Source organism: Cherax quadricarinatus, chromosome 11 (genome assembly GCF_038502225.1).
Source record: "Cherax quadricarinatus isolate ZL_2023a chromosome 11, ASM3850222v1, whole genome shotgun sequence".
NCBI classification, from domain to species: Eukaryota; Metazoa; Arthropoda; class Malacostraca; order Decapoda; family Parastacidae; genus Cherax; species Cherax quadricarinatus.
In genome coordinates, this window is record NC_091302.1 from 38,847,088 (window position 1) to 38,863,473 (window position 16,386).

Consider the following 16,386-nt stretch of genomic DNA (forward strand, 5'->3'; position numbering starts at 1 on the left):
TGAGGAATTCAAAAAAAAATGTCCTGGTTTTCGTATGTGCTCTGGTTGTCGATGGACAATGTGAACGGGACAGAACAGCTCAGTTCACGTGCTCACAGAATGCACACTGGACAATTCAAATTCAAATTCAATTCAAAGTTTATTCTCTATAAGGATTACAATGCTGAGTTTACAGAATTTGGTTATTGTGTGGTTTACATGTAGTAAAATAATAATTACAGAGTGTACCACTAGAACACCTAGCATGGCTAGGCATTTCGGGCAGACTTAGATTAAATCTTAGGTTTAAAATATTACAAAATTATGAGGTAAGTTGGTATTATGGCTAAGTGACTAAATACTAGTTTGTGAGTTTAGCAATGTGAATGCTTTTGTTTTGTCACTATACATAGTTTCAGTATTGGAGTATCACAGGCCAACTTATGACTAGTTAAGATTCATTATTTTGAGATTGAGATTGATATTTCTGTTTATGGTCAAATGGGTGAATGAGTGTAAGTGTTAACCACCAGGTGGTATTCGTGTAATTAGTTGACAGGGTGTATCAGGGAGATAAGATGTTTTCTGATGGTAGTTTTGAAGGTGATGAATGTGTCTGCAGTTTTAGAATTTTCAGGTAGGGTGTTCCAGATTTTAGGGCCTTTGACATACATTGAATTTTTGTAAAGGTTTAGTCGGACACGGGGAATGTCATAGAGATGTTTGTGTCTGGTGTTGTACCTGTGGGTTCTGTCACAACTATCAAGAAAGCGTTTTACGTCAAGGTTAATATTGGAATTTAAGGTCCTGTAGATGTAGATTGCATAGTAGTAAGTGTGGATGTACTGAACAGGGAGTAAGTTTAGATCTATGAAGAGTGGGGGTTGTGTTGCCAGGGATGGGATTTAGTGATTATTCTTACTGCGGCTTTTTGTTGGGTTATTATTGGCTTTAGGTGTATTGCTGCAGTTGAACCCCAAGCACAGATAGCATAGGTGAGGTATGGATATGTAAGTGAATGGTATAGTGTGAGAAGGGCAGTTTGCGGCACGTAGTATCGTATCTTGGAGAGGATCCCTACCGTTTTGGATACTTTTTTGGTTATGTGTTGGATAAAGGTGCTGAAGTTCAGGTTGTTGTCGAGGTATAGGCCTAGGAATTTGCCCTCATTATGCCTGGCAATTAGAGTGTTGTCGATTTTAATGTTGACAGCTTGAGTCTGAGTCAGTATAGCCACTAACTCGCATAAGTAAACATCTCTTGAGCTTTTGTTGTGCATCTTGTGAACTTTTTTGTTACTTTGTGGTGCAATTTTTTTTTTTTTTTTTTTTTTTTTTTTTTTTTTTTTTTAGATAAGCCATCATGAGTCCAAAGAAGGATAAAGAGATGAAAGCAAAAAGAAAAGTTGTAAAAGCACTGTCGAGTTTAAAAAAGAAGTTACATATTAGAAAGTATGAAGAAGATAGCTGTGTGTGGTTAATATTGCAAAACTTATGGTAAATCAGTGATTCCCATTAGCACAGTACTGGGCCAAAGGGGAAAAATTAAAGCAGCAGACCTTGCAAAAGGTGCAAAAGTGATATTAATGCAAAGGCCACAAATTATTGAGAAGATTGAAAAACTCCTGTTGATTTGGATAAATGAAAAGCAGTTACACTGTAATAGTGTTTCAGAGGCCATTATTTGTGAAAAAGCAAGGCAATTGCATGATGACCTCCTGGAAAAAAAAAATCCAGAACAAGTGCTGAAACTCAATCCTTCAAGGGCAGTTGGGGTTGGTTTGATCATTTTAAGAAAAGAAGTAGCATTTCTAGTGTAGCTAGGCATAGGGATGTTGCCAGGACTGACCAAGTGGTTATTGAAAAGTATGTTACTGAATTCCAAGAGTACATAGAAGCTGAGGGGTTTGTCCCCCAACAAGTGTTTAATTGTGATGAGACAGGCCTCTTCTGGAAGAATATGCCCAAGAGGACCTACATAACTGAAAAGGAAAAGTCAGTGCCATGACACAAGCCAATGAAAGACAGGCTTATTCTGTTATTGTGTGGTGATGCAAGTGGGGACTTGAAATTGAAGCCCTTACTTATTTATCATTCCAAAAATCCAGAAGTTTTTAAGAACAATGTTATGAAAAACAAATTGGTTGTAATGTGGAGGGCCAACACAAAAGCTTGGGTAACAAGACAATTTTTTATTGAGTGGATTCATGAGATCTTTGAGAGTAAGACACATGTGCAACATCTGGGTATCTTTATTGTAGACGTTTTGCCATCCAGTGGCTTTATCAATACAAATTCTAGGACATAACTTGAAGACAGTAGAACTATGTACAGAAGATGAGGTAATCAGTCCCTCAACCTAGGAGTAGGTGCGAACAGCACCATAGTCGTGGAGATCTTTGCTCCCACTGTCAAAAAGTATCTCATGAAAAAGAATTGCCACCCAGCGCCCTTTTACTTATGGATAATGCTCCTGCTCACCCTCCAAGTTTGGAAATGAGTTGCTGGAGGAGTTCAGTTTTATATCTTTGAAGTTCTTGCCTCCTAACACCACTACTCTCATCCAGCCCATGGACCAGCAGGTCATTTCTAACTTCAAGAAACTCTACATCAAAGCACTTTTTGAAAGGTGTTTTGAAGTCACTTGAGAAACAAATTTAACCCTTCTGGAAGGATCATTTTGATATCCTCATCTGCTTGAGGCTTATAGACAAAGTCTGGGGGAATGTGTCTTCCAGGGCCATACAGCCAGCATGGAAGAAATTGTGTCCGGACTTTGTGGCAGCCAGGGATCTTGAAGGCTTTGAAGATGAGCATGAGCCAGTAGAGGATACTGTGTCCCTGGGAAAGACCTTGGGCCTAGAGGTGACTGAATATGATGTGGAGGAGTTGGTGGAGCAGCATATAACTGAACTCACCACAAAAGAACTTCTAGACCTTCAGAAGGAACTGCAGCAGATTGCAGCAGAGGAGCTGTCATCAGAGGAAGAGGAGGGAAGGGATGATGTGCCCATTGTATTGTGCCAAAACAAAAGCATTCACATTGCTAAACTCACGAATTATGATGTAGTCACTTAGCCTTAATACTATAATCCGTAAGGATTTAATGTTAAGAATTAATCTAAGTCTGCTCGAAATGCCTAGCCATGCTAGGTGTCCTAGTGGCCCCCTCTGTAATTAGTATTTTATAACATGTAAACCGCAAAATACCCAAAACCTGTAAACCCCACATTGTAACCATTATAGAGAATAAGCTTGAATTGAATTGAATTGAATTGCACTTGTCAAGGAAATGTGTGCTAAATGGTGTAAAGTGCAGGAGTTTGCTGAAAATACCATCCAGACAAAGTAGTGGCCATCCATCTCTCTAACATGTACAATGACAGTGTCATGTCTCAATTTAGACAAGTATTAAAATGGAGCCTGAAACAAACCTCATTGGATAGGTTTTTAGGGAGACAAAGAACCAGTGAGCCAGAACAAGGTGTTAGTGGTGAAAAAGAAACAAAGAGAAACAACACCAGAAGGACAGTTGCCTGGCATATTAACAGAAGGTGGCTATCCAACCAAGCAGTAACATCCCCACTCTCTCTGCCTCCAGAATGCCATTAGCTCTCCTCTGACAGGTAAAAAGAAGTTAAATTTTCATTTACTGTACAGTATTTCAGTTAAATATTCATTTAGTATTCATTGTGCTGTATAATTTTATACATGTATGTACATTGTTTTATGTAGTAGTTAATATATTATTATAAATTATTACATTGTCATTTGGGGTCTGGAATGGATTAATTCTATTTACAATGTACATTATTCTTTGTGGGAGAAATTGCTTTGATTGTCATTGATACTGGTTGTCAAATCGACATCTGGAACAAATTAAATTCGACAACCAAGGTTCCTCTGTATTGTATACCTGCTTAGGCATGCAAGACCCTATATCAGCTCATGCTATCTCATGTAGGTTATTCTTGTTCTTCATGGTACTCTGCCCTAGCAAATAATCTACAAATTACCCAAAATGATATAGTGAGATTCATCCTGGACTTGGATCCAAGATGAAATTCCAAAATTGGAAATGCTTAATATGGCAGAGTAAGTTAACTGAAACTCAAACATGTATAATAAATTGCTAACAACTATCTTGCTGCAAATTTTATAAAGGTTAGGAGCCAAAGCCACAGTACTAAGCAGCTGTAGTGCCAAGGAAGGCTTGAGCCCTCAAAGCCTGCCCTGTGATGCAAGTCATGTTATTCAACTTATTCTTACATATAAATCTCTGCCTGTACCAAATATGGGTCAAGAAGTCTAATACATGTAATTGGTACATTGCAGTTTGCTTCTGTGTTCAAGTTTTAACAGCTCTATGACCCTTGTTGGTTTAGTGCTTAGTTTTAATTATAATAATCACATTTTGACATTACTGTTATTACCTTATTAATCTAAAGTTAGTCTTAAGTTTGCCCGAAATGCTCTGCATATAGAGGGGCTTTCGGCATGAACACCCAAATGTCATTCTCCTTTGTACACACCCACACTGTATCATGCTGAAATAAATTATTATTATTATTATTATTATTATGAAGCGAGTGGGTGCAGGGCAAAACCCTTGCTGTACATAATCCTTCCTAGGACAACAACCACCCTGATGAAACCACTGTAGGAAAAGTGGGTCAGGTCCTCAAGAGGATGGGATGCACCTGCTTAAGTAATTATCCTATGTGAACTAGTAGTATTAAGAGCTATATAGCCAATTTGCATTTGGGGTAGGGTAGCGATGTCTGGGGATATATAAAGTATATAAAGGCAGTGTGTAATAACAAATTATCATGTGAAATATACTTCAGCTTCAGAGGCACACTTTAATCACATTTCATGACACATTACATGTTGCAGTTTATGTGAACAGCTGACCATCAAGCTGTGCTCTCTCCAAAATGCAGACACACCCTCTGCACGTATGTCCACTTGGTGGGGACGCTTCCCTCCACATGAAGCAGGTACTGTGTTCACTACTGTTTAATTCATTGTCAATGTTGCATTAGAGAATAAATCTGACAATCACGACTTGGCCTTGACTGGAAAAATCTAAGGCAGAAACACCATGTACTCCCAAGAATTATACACAAGACTACAGTGAAAGCAAATTTCACCTGAAACCTATCCTACATCTTTTGAATTTGCTAAGTGATTGCTTTTATCCAATGACACATCACCGAAGGTGATATTCCGTCTGACCTATACCACCTGCCCAAGGAAACCTTCAGAAGGCTCAGGAATGGTTCCTCAACCATGAATCCACCAAATTTTTCAAGGTTGGTAGTGCTGCTGTTGTCATACAGAGTGATGACTCTCATAAAGAAATTGGAGCACGCATCAATAACTGGGCCTCTACCCTTCAAACAGAACTGGCTGCCATACTCATTGCACTCAAATACATCCATGTATCTAAGGCTGACACTTTAACTGTAACTGATTCTCTGTCATCCATAAATGCTCTCAAGTCATTAAGTATAAATTGTAGCATGCTTGTGTCAGAAGCCAGACATAGGTATGGTAAGATTGTGGACAGTGGAATAAGAGTGCACATGCTGTTGATTCCATCTCACATTGGTCTCCAGATACATGATAGAACTGATAAATTGGCTAAGCTGTATGCTTTCAAAGAGGGAGTAGATTACAATCTTGAGTTGTCAGTTAGCAGTTTGAGAACAATTATAAGAACATAAGAACATAAGACCTAGCTAGTAGGTTGGTAGACAGCAACCGCCCAGGGAGGTACTACCGTCCTGCCAAGTGAGTGTAAAATGAAAGCCTGTAATTGTTTTACATGATGGTAGGATTGCTGGTCTCCTTTTTTCTGTCTCATAAACATGCAAGATTTCAGGTACATCTTGCTACTTCTACTTACACTTAGGTCGCACTACACATACATGTACAAGCATATATATACACACCCCTCTGGGTTTTCTGCTATTTTCTTTCTAGTTCTTGTTTATTTCCTCCTATCTCCATGGGGAAGTGGAACAGAATTCTTCCTCCGTAAGCCATGCGTGTTGTAAGAGGCTACTAAAATGCCGGGAACAAGGGGCTAGTAACCCCTTCTCCTGTATAAATTATTAAATTTGAAAAGAGAAACTTTTGTTATTCTTTTTGGGTCACCCTGCCTCGGTGGGATACAGCCGGTTTGTTGAAAAAAAAAAAAGAACATAAGAATGGAGGAACACTGCAGAAGGCCTACTGGCCCATACAAGGCAGGTCCTTATCAAAATGACCTCTACGCAAAGCTACCCAAGAATTTACACCTGTACCCAATGACACAAATCAAACCCAGCCCCTCCCTCTCATATATTTGTCCAATCTCTTTTTAAAGCTACCCAAGATCCTAGCCTCAATCACCTTACTGGGAAGATTGTTCCATGCATCCACAACTGTTAGAAAACCAGTATTACCTATGTCCTTTCTAAATCTAAATTTATCCAACTTAAATCCATTATTTCTGGTTCTTACCTGGTTCGACACTCTCAGTACTTTATTAATATCTCCTTTGTTTATGCCCGTCATCCACTTATACACTTCAATGATATCTCCCCTCATTCTACGTCTCTCCAGAGAGCGGAGATTTAAGGCTTTAAGTCTATCTTCATACGGGAGATTCCTTACACAGTAAATAATTTTAGTCATTCTTCTCTGTATGTTCTGTAATGAGTCTATATCCATCCTGTAGTAAGGAGACCAAAACTGAGCGGCATAATCTAAATGAGGCCTCACTAGTGATGTTTAGAGCTGTAAAATAACTTTTGGACTTCTGTTACTTATACCTCTGGAGATAAATCCAAGTAATCTGTTAGCCTTGTTGCACACACTAAGGCACTGCTGTCTTGGCTTTAGATTTCTGCTTACCATGACTCCCAAGTCTTTTTCACATTCTGTACGATCAAGCTCTACTTCACCTAGTTTATAGCTTCAAGGGTTATTTTCATTACCAAGGGTTAGTACCTTACGCTTATCGACATTGAAATTCATCTGCCATTTTTCAGATCAAGATATTAATTTGTCCAAATCCTCCTGGAGTTCATTGCTATCCTCCTCAGAATGTATTATACGGCCTATCTTTGTATGATCAGGAAATTTACTCATGTCACTCGTAATCCCTTCATCAAGGTCATTAATGTAAATTATGAACAAGAGAGGGCCTAAAACTGATCCTTGGGGAATGCCACTAATGACTAATCCCTATTCAGATTTGACCCCATTAATGGAAACTCAATGCTTTCTATTGGTAAACCATGCCTCTATCCATGCCAGAACTTTATCTCCTATACCATGAGCTGCCACTTTTCTTAAGTCTCTTGTGAGGTACTCTATCAAAGGCTTTACTAAAATCCAAATAAACAATATCATATTCTTTATCACTGTCTACTGCCTCAAATGTTCTATTGAAGAATGTCAGTAAATTTGTCAGGCAGGAACGACCTCTTGTGAACCCATGCTGAGATTCATTTATCAAGTTATGCTCTTCAAGGTGACTTCTAATAATGTCAGCTATAATTGATTCTAATAACTTGCCCACTATAGATGTCAGGCTTATTGGACGGTAATTTGAAGGAGTGGACTTATCCCCTGATTTGAATATAGGAACCACATTAGCCATTTTCCACAACTCTGGCACAACACCGGTAAAGACGGAAGCATTAAACACACTCGTTAATGGCTGACTAAGCTCCATCTTGCATTCCTTAAGTACCCTGGAAAATAACTCGTCAGGTCCTGGGAACTTATTTTGCTTCGGTTTGTCTATCTGTTTGATAACCATGCCCCTCGTGACAGTAATATTAGTTAATTTGAATTCGTCAGGAACTGAGTAATTGTTAATTTCTGGAATCTCATTTATGTCTTCCTGTGTAAAAACCTACAAAAAATAGTCATTAAATAAGGAACACATTTCCAGTTCGTTATCTGTCAGCTGTCCATTCCCAATTTTCAGAGGTCCTACTTTTTCCTTCACCTTCGTCCCATACGCTTGAAAGAACCCCTTTGGATTGATCTTTGATTCATTAACAACTCTAATTTCATAGTCATGTTTAGCCTTTCTAATCCCTTTTTTTCTTCTCTCTTCAATTAAACTTTATTGACTTAAGACTGAGGGAGAGTGACACAAGTCAGTCCATCTATCATCATTCCATCATGCAGGAGGAACTACATATCTATGATGCATCCAACAAGATAAGCAGACTTTTGAATGTCACTACTACCCATCTTCCTCTGGGTTACAAGTATATCTTTGGCAGGTTAAATCACCACCACCAGATGTAGACCAAACAAAATGTAAACTTTGCCAGATGGACTATTGTCACACCCTGCGTCATTATGTACTGGAGTGCGATAAAATTAATGAATTTAGAGACGATTCACTCAGAAATGTTCAAGAAATGGCAAAGTATTTTAGCCAGTGGTATATTACAGACCATTCTGGAAAAATACCCTGACTTTGCTAGCTGTAAATAAAGCATTACCACGTGTGTGTGTGTGTACTCACCCATTTGTACTCGCCTATTTGTGGTTGCAGGGGTCGATTCATAGCTCCTGGCCCCACCTCTTCACTGACTGCTACTGGGTCCTCTCTCTCCCTGCTCCCTGAGCTTTATCAAACCTCGTCTTAAAACAATGTATGGTTCCCGCCTCCACTACGTCACTTTCTAGGCTATTCCACTGCCTGACAACTCTATGACTGAAGAAATACTTCCTAACATCCCTTTGACTCATCTGAGTCTTCAACTTCCAATTGTGACCCCTTGTTTCTATGTCCCATCTCTGGAACATCCTGTCTTTGTCAATCTTGTCTATTCCACGCAGTATTTTATATGTCGTTATCATGTCTCCCCTGACCCTCCTGTCCTCCAGTGTCGTCAGGCCAATTTCCCTTAACCTCTTTTCGTAGGACAATCCCCTTAGCTCTGGGACTAGTCTTGTTGCAAACCTTTGCACTTTCTCTAATTTCTTGACGTGCTTGACCAGGTGTGGATTCCAGACTGGTGCTGCAAACTCCAGTATGGGCCTGACGTAAATGGTGTACAGAGGCTTGAACGATTCCTTACTGAGGTATTGGAACACTATCCTTAGGTTTGCCAGACGCCCGTACGCTGCAGCAGTTATCTGATTGATGTTCACCTCAGGAGATGTGCCTGGTGTTATACTCACCCCCAGATCTTTTTCCTTGAGTGAGGTTTGTAGTCTTTGGCCACCTAGACTATACTGTGTCTGTGGTCTTCTTTGCCCTTCCCCGATCTTCATGGCTTTGCATTTGGCAGGGTTAAATTCAAGGAGCTAGTTGCTGGACCAGGCTTGTAGCCTGTCCAGGTCTCTTTGTAGTCCTGCCTGATCTTCGACCGATTTGATTTTCCTCATTAACGTCACATCATCTTCTTCTGTTGGGTTTCAGGGCCACTGACAGCATACGCCGTATCGAGCCCGGCCGTCCAGTGCTAGGAGAGGGAATATCGACCAAAGTGGAAGAATGTCTTGACTAATAACTAAGTATCATATGTCTCTGATACACCCTGAAGCCAGCAGGAAGGAGCAGGTACAAGCCAATATCTCCTGACGGTCCAGAGGGCGAAACCCCTCCCCGTTGAGAAGGACAGGTAGAGTGAAAGTGTGCACCCCAAGTGTGCACAAGGCCGCACGGAGAGTAGTCCGTGCAGAGTGATAATGTGGGCACCACAGCAGGAAGTATTCCACCGTCTCAGGCTGTGAGGGACACCACGGGCAGTACGGAGAGTCCGTCATCTGAAGGCGATACAGATGAGCCGTGAGTCGCGAGTGCCCTACTCGAAGGCGAGTCAGTGCAACGTCCACCGAGCGGTTGGGATGGCGAGCCCAAGGGCAGGGGCCATTAAAAGTTCGGACAGAGCCCAACGCCAAAGAAGAGAGGGAGTGTGCAAGGCCCTCTTGCCACTGATGATGGATTTCCTTCCAAACAGCCCTTGTGAAATCACTGTGGCCCAGGGCAAGAGGGGTAACAGCAGGAAGTGTGTGCACGAGGGAGGCCGCCCGATCTGCCACTTCATTGCCCCAGATTCCAACATGAGCGGGAACCCACTGAAGGGAGATGCTCCAACCTGGGCTCCGCAAGAAGCGCAGGAGGAAAGATTGTGTCCGACGAATGAGGACGCACATTGATTGTGGCCGGGCAGAGCATAAAAGTGCCAGGGAAGATTGGGAATCAGAGAAGAGAACCAGTGGTTGTGGGGGAATGTGATCTAGGACAAAAGCCAGAGCCTGGTGAATGGCGAAGATCTCCCCTGCCAGAATAGAATGAGCAGGGTCCAACCACCACGTTTGACACAGAGAGAGATTAGCAAAGAAGGCCACAGATGATGTAGAAGGGGGGAAGGACCATTCCAAGCCATATATCCCTTCCGTTATGTCATTCACATATACCAAAAACAGCACAGGTGTGTGTGTGTGTGTGTGTGTGTGCATGCTTGTGTGTGTGTATATGTTTGTACGCTCGTGTGCATGTGACTGTGTCTGTGCATGCACCCTTGTGTGTGTGTGCGCGCTCGTGTGCGTGCGCTCGCGGTCGTGTGGGTGTATGACCCACTTAATATTTGTATTTATAACTCTTTGATTTCCTTCCAAACAGCCCTTGTGAAATCACTGTGGCCCAGGGCAAGAGGGGTAACAGCAGGAAGTGTGTGCACGAGGGAGGCCGCCCGATCTGCCACTTCATTGCCCCAGATTCCAACATGAGCAGGAACCCACTGAAGGGAGATGCTCCAACCTGGGCTCCGCAAGAAGCGCAGGAGGAAAGATTGTGTCCGACGAATGAGGACGAGGAGAGTGATGCAAGGAGGGAAGAGTATATGGAGAAAAAGAGAGAGGTTAAGAGAGTGGTGAAGCAATGTAAAAAGAGAGCAAATGAGAGAGTGGGTGAGATGTTATCGACAAATTTTGTTGAAAATAATAAGAAGTTTTGGAGTGAGATTAACAAGTTAAGAAAGCCTAGAGAACAAATGGATTTGTCAGTTAAAAATATGAGAGGAGAGTTATTAAATGGAGAGTTAGAGGTATTGGGAAGATGGAGGGAATATTTTGAGGAATTGTTAAATGTTGATGAAGATAGGGAAGCTGTGATTTTGTGTATAGGGCAAGGAGGAACAACATCTTGTAGGAGTGAGGAAGAGCCAGTTGTGAGTGTGGGGGAAGTTCGTGAGGCAGTAGGTAAAATGAAGGGGGTAAGGCAGCTGGGATTGATGGGATAAAGATAGAAATGTTAAAAGCAGGTGGGGATATAGTTTTGGAGTGGTTGGTGCAATTATTTAATAAATGTATGAAAGAGGGTAAGGTACCTAGGGATTGGCAGAGAGCATGCATAGTTCCTTTGTATAAAGGCAAAGGGGATAAAAGAGAGTGCAAAAATTATAGGGGGATAAGTCTGTTGAGTATACCTGGCAAAGTGTATGGTAGAGTTATTATTGAAAGAATTAAGAGTAAGATGGAGAATAGGATAGCAGATGAACAAGGAGGCTTTAGGAAAGGTAGGGGGTGTGTGGACCAGGTGTTTACAGTGAAACATATAAGTGAACAGTATTTAGATAAGACTAAAGAGGTCTTTGTGGCATTTATGGATTTGGAAAAGGCGTATGACAGGGTGGATAGGGGGGCAATGTGGCAGATGTTGCAGGTGTATGGTGTAGGAGGTAGGTTACTGAAAGCAGTGAAGAGTTTTTACGAGGATAGTGAGGCTCAAGTTAGAGTATGTAGGAAAGAGGGAAATTATTTCCCAGTAAAAGTAGGCCTTAGACAAGGATGTGTGATGTCACCATGGTTGTTTAATATATTTATAGATGGGGTTGTAAGAGAAGTAAATGCGAGGGTCTTGGCAAGAGGCGTGGAGTTAAAAGATAAAGAATCACACATAAAGTGGGAGTTGTCTCAGTTGCTCTTTGCTGATGACACTGTGCTCTTGGGAGATTCTGAAGAGAAGTTGCAGAGATTGGTGGATGAATTTGGTAGGGTGTGCAAAAGAAGAAAATTGAAAGTGAATACAAGAAAGAGTAAGGTTATGAGGATAACAAAAAGATTAGGTGATGAAAGATTGGATATCAGATTGGAGGGAGAGAGTATGGAGGAGGTGAATGTATTCAGATATTTGGGAGTGGACGTGTCAGCGGATGGGTCTATGAAAGATGAGGTGAATCATAGAATTGATGAGGGGAAAAGGGTGAGTGGTGCACTTAGGAGTCTGTGGAGACAAAGAACTTTGTCCTTGGAGGCAAAGAGGGGAATGTATGAGAGTATAGTTTTACCAACGCTCTTATATGGGTGTGAAGCATGGGTGATGAATGTTGCAGCGAGGAGAAGGCTGGAGGCAGTGGAGATGTCATGTCTGAGAGCAATGTGTGGTGTGAATATAATGCAGAGAATTCGTAGTTTGGAAGTTAGGAGGAGGTGCGGGATTACCAAAACTGTTGTCCAGAGGGCTGAGGAAGGGTTGTTGAGGTGGTTCGGACATGTGGAGAGAATGGAGCGAAACAGAGTAACTTCAAGAGTGTATCAGTCTGTAGTGGAAGGAAGGCGGGGTAGGGGTCGGCCTAGGAAAGGTTGGAGGGAGGGGGTAAAGGAGGTTTTGTGTGCGAGGGGCTTGGACTTCCAGCAGGCATGCGTGAGCGTGTTTGATAGGAGTGAATGGAGACAAATGGTTTTTAATACTTGACGTGCTGTTGGAGTGTGAGCAAAGTAACATTTATGAAGGGGTTCAGGGAAACCGGCAGGCCGGACTTGAGTCCTGGAGATGGGAAGTACAGTGCCTGCACTCTGAAGGAGGGGTGTTAATGTTGCAGTTTAAAAACTGTAGTGTAAAGCACCCTTCTGGCAAGACAGTGATGGAGTAAATGATGGTGAAAGTTTTTCTTTTTCGGGCCACCCTGCCTTGGTGGGAATCGGCCAGTGTGATAATAATAAAAAAAAAAAAACTCTTCACAATTGTGACCGGGTGTGGATGTGTCAGTGGCTCATTACTTTGTAATTTGTTTATGATTGTAACCATGTATAGGAGTGTAGATGATTCATTTCCTTTGTAACTTGTCATGATTGTGACCAGATCTACCTGGAGTTCATTACCTTTGTAACTAATTCAGCTATCATAACTTTTGGGTCCAGTCCCTGGACCCATTATGTGCCTCTGTAATCTTTTGACTACCGCCCACAGAATGGGCATGGGCTGCATAATAAAGATATTGAACTAACTAACTGTCCTCGTCTATTGCTATCAACGCTCTGCTGCTGGGTTAAGCCCTGGTAGTTTCTACCACTGAGACACTGCTCTCCAGGGCTCTTCGCCAGTTACCCATTCCCCACTTTCCCCTTACCTGATAATCTCTGTTCGGTAGTGACAAATGACACAATAACAGAAGATGGCATCCCTCAAGTATCAGGTAAACAAATGTGTTATAGTAGGAGTTTTGTAATTATTTCTTACTGGATAAGTGTGATTGTGTAAAATATTTCAGAACTATTTGTTAAAGTACCATTTTCAGTCAAATTTAATCACTTTTTAATTCCAAGCAAGAGAGCACCAAAAGAGGATGCAAAAAAATGCTCTGTCATCCAGTAGTATGTGCAGTAGCGAAGGAGACAGTCACTATATTGATCAGCTCCTAGATCTGCAGATATAAACCATTTTCCACACCTTGCTAAAATGTAAAGTTGGTAGATGGATCTATAATTTCCTCACAAAGAGTAATAGTCAACAGAGTAAAGTCCGAGGCAACTACGGTGAAAAGCTCTGTTCCACAAGGCACAGTACTCGCTCCCATCTTGTTCCTCATCCTCATATCTGACATAGACAAGGATGTCAGCCACAGCACCGTGTCTTCCTTTGCAGATGACACCAGAATCTGCATGACAGTGTCTTCCATTGTAGACACTGCAAGGCTCCAGGCAGACATCAACCAAATCTTTCAGTGGGCTGCAGAAAACAATATGAAGTTCAACGATGAGAAATTTCAATTACTCAGATATGGTAAACACGAGGAAATTAAATCTTCATCAGAGTACAAAACAAATTCTGGCCACAAAATAGAGCGAAACACCAACGTCAAAGACCTGGGAGTGATCATGTGGGAGGATCTCACCTTCAAGGACCATAACATTGTATCAATCGCAGCTGCTAGAAAAATGAGAGGATAGATAATGAGAACCTTCAAAACTAGGGATGCCAAGCCCATGATGACACTCTTCAGGTCACTTGTTTTATCTAGGCTGGAATATTGCTGCACACTAACAGCACCTTTCAAGGCAGGTGAAATTGCCGACCTAGAAAATGTACAGAGAACTTTCACGGCACGCATAACGGAGATAAAACACCTCAGTTACTGGGAGCGCTTGAGGTTCCTAAACCTGTATTCCCTGGAATGCAGGCGGGAGAGATACATGATTATATACACCTGGAAAATCCTAGAGGGACTAGTACCGAACTTGCACACGAAAATCACTCACTACGAAAGCAAAAGACTTGGCAGACGATGCAACATCCCCCCAATGAAAAGCAGGGGTGTCACTAGCACGTTAAGAGACCATACAATAAGTGTCAGGGGCCCGAGACTGTTCAACTGCCTCCCAGCATACATAAGGGGGATTACCAACAGACCCCTGGCAGTCTTCAAGCTGGCACTGGACAAGTACCTAAAGTCGGTACCTGACCAGTCGGGCTGTGGCTCCTACGTTGGTTTGCGTGCAGCCAGCAGTAACAGCCTGGTTGATCAGGCTCTGATCCACCAGGAGGCCTGGTCACAGGCCAGGCCGCGGGGGCGTTGACCCCCGGAACTCTCTCCAGGTAAACATAAATAAATCATTGCGATTGTAACCAGATATAAACATGTAATAGTTCATAATCATGTAACTTGTTTGGCTATCAGAACTTTGATCCCCAGTCTCTAGGCCCTTTATATGCCTCTGATCTTTTGACTATCACCCACACGATGGATATAGGGTACATAATAAGGATATCTAAACTAAGTTCCCAGATGATGGCTCACGCTGACCCGTTCTAAAAAAATGTATTCCTTACGTGTGTATGATGCACAAATTAGATCATTTAACAACAGGTATGATCTGAACTCTTGGCTGAAATATTCAGTTGTGCAGGTTTTAATATATTGCTCTGCCTGTCGCCAATTTAGTCAGGAGAATTGGGATCGTAGTGAGACTGCTTTCACCCAGACAGTGGCCGACTTCTTTGCCACAGTCAAGAAGTTGTGCAACTTTTTTTTCCTGAATCAGCTGTACACAACATGTTTATGAAAGACAGCGGAAGCTTAATGTTTCAAAACAGCCGAGAAAATTAAAGAGGATATCAAACCCAGATGGTCCTATCAGGACACTGCTTGCTCTTCTGTCAAATTAACATTATCAGCAATTTCTGTAACCCGAGTGGACATTAGTGATGACGGTTTTACTCCAAATCACTAAGTCACTGTCTGACCACCTTTAGTCCTTTCACTTCCAGCTAGCTTCTGCTGTGGATCCTGTTAAATCATTCCTGTCTGACATTCAGGAAAAACGCTGTGAAAACTCGTGGCAGAGTACCTTGTAAGGTGCAGCTCATTTGTGTGCAGCGCCTGGCACTGATGTGCAACAAGAAAAAAATGCAACAAAGCTCTTGTTGATTCTCAACTTAAGAGATCGTCAGAATATGGCTCTTTCTCATGAATTCTGTATACATGCTTATTTTCCTGTCAAATACACGTTAGTCAACGAATTAAAGAGGCAGCTTTCAAACCCATGTAGCATATTAAAAAGGTTCATCAGCATTAAATCTTCACTATGCTTTATTTCAAGAGAAACCTTATATTCTGGAGATGGTAGTTAGCTCTATCGAAGAGGAAAATTTGCATGTTAGCTTCAAGTGTGGCGTATTCTTGAGAGGAAAAAAAATAGGGTCATACTATCATCCGTCTGTGTAAGGAATATATTATTATCTATATATATATATATATATATATATATATATATATATATATATATATATATATATATATATATATATATATATATATATATATATATATATTCAGTGAAACCGGTTATTTTTATATAGCCGGACTTGGAACTTGAGTACTGGAAATGGGAAGTACAATGCCTGCACTTTAAAAAGGAGGGGTTTGGGATATTGGCAGTTTGGAGGGATATGCTGTATATCTTTATACGTATATGCTTCTAAACTGTTGTGTTCTGAGCACCTCTGCAAAAACAGTGATTATGTGTGAGTGAGGTGAAAGTGTTGAATGATGAAAGTATTTTTCTTTTGGGGATTTTCTTTCTTTTTGGGTGACCCTGCCTCGGTGGGAGACGGCCAACTTGTTAATATATATATATATATATATATATATATATATATATA